Genomic DNA, 5,261 nt, shown 5'->3' with positions numbered 1-5,261 from the left:
ATTCCTGATTCCTGATTCCTGATTCCTGATTCCTGATTCCTGATTCCCCTGGCATAGTCCAAAGTGCAGACATGGACTATTGAACAGAGCACCAGCAATCCCACAAGCCCATCCTGTTCTACTGATCACTGAGCCAGAGAGAACACCATTAAACAAGAGGTGACCAGCCAGGCAATAAGGAAGTTATGATGCATCACAGCCAGCCTTCTCCAATAAGCTAGCCCTGCCAATGACTGAAGCCAAACAACAGTGAGCTTACAGAGTACATCTTGTGTTTACAACTCTCTGGGGGAATGGCCCCATTCCCTTCATCCTTCACCTCACAACATATGATGGACAGAGAAAGAAAATTGGCCAAGCAACTACCTTTCTGAATATGAAGCATCCAAAAATATCTCACTGATAATATCTAGAGAGACACTTTAACTCCTGTGTGTACCCATGGCCAGTGCCCAGAGAGGAGAGTTTTGACCCCTGACCTGTGGGTAACGGCCTTTTAGAGAGTCCTAAGCGGTATCATTCACACCGTCTTTTGTTATATATCACCCACCATCTTTTTATTGAGCATACCAACAACACCCTGCCCCACCAAGGCCAGGTTTGCTTCTATTGTCCATGGTCTGTGTGAAACTCAAGTCTGAACCCTCATTCACTTTCCCAGGAGTCCTTGCTCTGCTCTTGTGGGGCTTTATCAAACTCGGTCTTATGGTGTCTGATTTGAGTTCCCAACTAGAGGCTCTCTAGCAAAAAAATGATCTTTACCAGTGAGGTGCTTTTCTTCAATGGGTACGGGGCATCCTCGAATAGCATTGAATTCAAGCTCAGGAAATCCCACAAAGCCACTGGCTGTCTCACCCCTACATGGCACATAGCATTTACAGACAGAATTGAGCCTTTGAGCTCCTGGTTCCCACTTCTTTTCTAAAATACTCCCAGCTTTTTCATATTCTGACCCTTTGGATACGCACGTGAAGTCTCACAGACTCTCTCCTACAATCCTGCAGAGTTCCCAGCCTCAAACTTGTCTCTCTTCCCCATCCACTCAATCATTAATGTTTACAAGTCTCCTATCTCTCTCTGTTAGGAAGATTCTTTCTTAAGAATATAAAAGCAAATCACTGGGGTTTTTTTTTTCTAAATATAAGGCTCTCTTTTACAGTACTGAACACTGAACACAACATTAGTAAACCCTTACTGCCTTTCACTAATACCACCCTCTCAATGACCCCACTGAGAAATATTAGCAGAAATGGAATGGCTCTGTATCGGTATCTTTGTATAATTTTGACTGGGAAAAAAATGAAAGCAACTGTGTTAGAGTAAGAGGGGGAAGGAAACTACTACATGTATTTAAATAGATGACTTAATTTTAAAGATTACATGTAAATAAAGAAACTTAACAAGACTGGCTTCTGCAGGCCCCCAGGCCCAACAAGAAGGCAGGTTTCCCTTCCTTAGCCTCAATTCTGAGTTTGGTTAGTTCATGCTTGCCTCTGTTTCTGAAAAAGCTACTTTTCATTTTTATGCTTATATTTTTATTCTTGTATTTTTATATGTTTCATATTTCACTTCATATTTACATTTTCATGTTGACTTCAGAAGCATGTGCGATATTCTGGCAGTCTAAGCTGGCTGTGCGCTGGCTTTCAGGTATACTTGGGACTTCATTGTTTTCTGAAGAGCAAGGAGCCAGGGAGTAGAAGCCTTGATGGAGATTTCAAAGACCCCATTGTGTCTCAAGGCATCTTCGAAGCCTTACAGAAGTTTCATGACATGAATCCAAACATGAATGTTAATGTGCTCCTAAAAATTTCACCACAGATTGAGCCACTGGGGATGGAAGGCTGTCTCCAGATCTTGGCTTCATCCTTAAGCCCTTGTTTGCCCTGAGCTTGAGCTAGGCATCATATCCCAGACACACACATTCTTTATAGCCCAGAGTGAGCAAGCATGGATGGTAGCTACATTGATAAGGGTCACTACAGAGTCACTGTAGCTGTGAATCCACCAACATCACTAGGATTAAGTATTTTCTAGCTTCATAGTATTTACTTGTTAAAAAATACTTATGACTAAATACTATGATTTTAAAACAGACATATACATCTGCACAGTATATATTCCACATTTTGGACTTTCATGATGAAAGTCAAGACTAAATTTTGAGAAGTCCTTTGACTTTTTGATTGTAACGGTCATCTCAATGGATTAGCAAGTGTCATTCACAGACATTAAAGGACACAGGGGTTTTAAACTTCTATGTATATTGCATAAGAAACAGGGTATATTATATACATATACATATGCATATATATGTGTGTGTGTGTGTGTACAAATTACAAGACTAATGCATATATATACAAGAACTGATCATCACGGCCAAGAATGAGCCATGCACAAACACTTACACACCTCCTGGGAGACTGCAGTAAGTCTCACTTGTCTCCACAAATTTGTTTCTCATGATAAAATATGGTAATTATCGTGGGAGAAGAGTGGAGGGTGGCTGGTACTAAGCCAGTGAACAGTTTTTGGTGCTGTATATATTGCTATCTTAGCCTAACATTAAATGGATGATTTCAAAGTCTCATGACATTCATTAAAGCCACATGAAATCAGAACAATGTTTTGAATAGACGTCTGAATGGAGTCTCTCCAACTGCCTGTCTCTCTGGAGGCCACATCTTTTGGAAATCGTCATTGTCATTCGTTGGCTAGTCACCTCTGGCAGGGTACTGCCCAGAGATACCTCAGTACACCGAGTTCCATGGTGCTAGAGAGTTTAAGCATCAAATTCAGTCTTACAATTGGGAAGAACGTAGTTAATTCTCCTTGGTCTCTACCATAAGTCTCCATGTAAATTAGCATTCAAAAAGTCCCCACAACCTCCTATGGGAACTTGAAGGATTCTCTCTTGGCTTCTTTCACCCCAGACCACTGCCAGCATGCCCAGAAAGCTTCCTCCTGACTTCTAGTCTCCCTCACTTGGCCCACCCAATTCACAGGGGTCTAAGAGAGGCAAGTCTGCTAGCCTACAAATGTCCTTTTTGCAGAAAACCTTTATTGACTTCTCCCCAGCAACCGCTCACATAAACAGCCCCTTCTATTGATCTTGTAAGTTGCTGTGATGCCACATTAGCATTTATTTCTCTGGATACATATTTAAACAGTAATTTCTCTTCAGATGGTGATTACCTGGTAATGCTGACTCAGACCGGACAGTGTATGTCTAGGACAGCCTCAGAAGATTTGGTGAGAACTCCCCTTGGCACGTGGAGCATGTCTCACAGCCTCGGGCTCATGAATGGGGACCTGGGATCTTAAAACAAGGAGACATACTGGCATAAGACACCTCTAAAGAATCAGGGATACAGGAACATGAATTAGTTATCAGGGCAGGAGAAGGCAGGTTGGGGGGGGTGGCTCTGAGACGTTTGAGGTGGGGCCGATCTAGAATGCGGTTAAGACAGAAAGATAAACCTTCAAACTCACAGGATCACTTAAGTTTAAGTAGGAGCAACATCAACTCCCCCTAAGAGATCTGGAAAGTGCAAAATAATTCATCTTGCCAGTGATTTACTCGGGTGGTTATTTTGGGGAAATTTGATTTTTTTTAAAAAAAAAATCACAGCCGGCTCTTGTATAATTTTAGGCTGTATCACTCTCCAAAATAACAAAGCAATTAACTCAAAACACCATAACTAGGTCTTTCTCTGACATACTGACTCTTTCTGGCAAGGTTTGAAGTAGCTGCTCCACGTTTGAAGATAGTTCTCAGCAAAGGGTTCCGTTTAACCACACCTAGTCTGCATGGCTGTGTGCTCACGGATCTCATCATCTTCTATATTTAGAGAGACGGGCTTTCCAAGGGAAGACGGGCATCCAATAAGGACGATCCCATCTAGAGAGGTGAGTTACTATGGTTACTGCTCAGGAGGCTAAGGACCCGTGAACCGCTGCTCCTGGCCAGCTGGACCCTTTCCAGATGAGGACCAAAAACAGAAGCCCGCTCTCCATACGTGTTGACTGAATTTAGTGAAGCCTACTTCGTGTCGTTTTAGCCATAACCAGCGGCTGCCTTTGGGCGCTCGCTGCCTCCAGCTCTCCAACCTCGGGCAACTAGGCAAAGCAAAATCAAGGAGGGTGGAAAACTTCTGAGCACTAACTGAACAGTAAAAAACAGAGGGGGAGTCTCAATATCCAATCCTGGCATTTAAAAAAAAAACAAATCAAGTTATTCGGGCCAGTGGCTCGTCACTTTTCAGTGGCCGGGGGCAGGGTGGGATCCGAGGCCAAGTCCCTAGGCTCCAGCGGGAGGGAATGCGTCTTCTCTGGGCCTCCGGGTCAGATGCCTGGCTGGAGGGGTCCTGGCATACCTTGCGAGGGGTCCACTCACCCGAAGACTGCGTGTGCAAGTGTTTCACAGATCCTGTTTTTCACGAAGGTGTCACTCTTCGGACGGGCTCTGACAGCGACAGCGGCGGCGGCGGCGGCGGCGACTGCAGCTCGGCGGGGCGGCCGGCTCCTGCAGGTCGGTCCCTCCTTCTCTGAAGCGCCTCTCGCTCCGGCTCAGAACGCGAGGCGGGCGCGCGGCTTTTCTAGGCGCGTATTGGACCAAAGGGAGCAGATGTTATCCGGTTGCTAGGAGCGTTGCTAGGAGGCGATGACGCCCCTCCACCGCCCGAAGCAACTTTCCTGAAGGTCTCGGGCGCCAGAGGGGGCTACTGAGAGCCAGTCTGGGAGCTCTACCGGGAAGGAAGGCTGGGAACGAGGGGTCCAGCCACGGGCACACTCACTTGGTCCAGGAGAGCTGGCAACGCGGGAGCTGCAGTGTCGCGGGCCTGAGCGTTGAGAGGAGTCTCGCGTCCCAGGAAACGGTCGCTCACTGGAGGCTAGATGGGTGTCCCCATGGAAGTTGAACGTGGGGACAGAGGTGGAACTGCACTTAAAGGTGTGAGGAGGGATCCTTTGGCTCTGGGACTGTATCCCACTCTGTTCCTGTTACTACAAGCAGGTTTGAGAAGTTGAGGGACTTGAAAGAGGGAAATATTAATCCATGAAACTCAACCCTGAGTCTAATTCCTTTGGGCACCCTATATGTCTGCCCCCTGAAACGGTGTCAAGGATTTGGGGGTGGTGGCACTGGGTGTGTGTAGGGGGGAAGGGGGGTGTTCCCATGGTCTAGTGTACTGCCTTCACACCTTTAGACTTCATTTAAATGAGAGAAGAAAACAAATCCTTCATTTTCTATTTTTAAAAAA

The 5,261-nt window shown here is 45.7% G+C and overlaps 1 long non-coding RNA gene across 1 annotated transcript in view; it reads right to left on the bottom strand.

The window, feature by feature from the left end:
* LOC114639878 overlaps positions 1-4,576 on the bottom strand; it is an 11,598-nt gene extending 7,022 nt beyond the window's left edge. The window contains exons 1-2 of the long non-coding RNA XR_003714074.1: positions 4,397-4,576; positions 3,196-3,319 (exon numbers count right to left, since the gene is read on the bottom strand). This is a non-coding gene — a long non-coding RNA (uncharacterized LOC114639878). The remainder of the gene's footprint in view (positions 1-3,195; positions 3,320-4,396) is intronic.
* Between the last annotated feature and the right edge of the window lie 685 nt (positions 4,577-5,261).

The sequence above is a fragment of the Grammomys surdaster genome, unplaced genomic scaffold, assembly GCF_004785775.1.
Source record: "Grammomys surdaster isolate TR1022 unplaced genomic scaffold, NIH_TR_1.0 127, whole genome shotgun sequence".
Lineage (NCBI taxonomy): Eukaryota > Metazoa > Chordata > Mammalia > Rodentia > Muridae > Grammomys > Grammomys surdaster.
The sequence above is the reverse complement of the archived record's forward strand: the minus strand, read 5'-3'. Positions and strand labels throughout refer to the sequence as shown.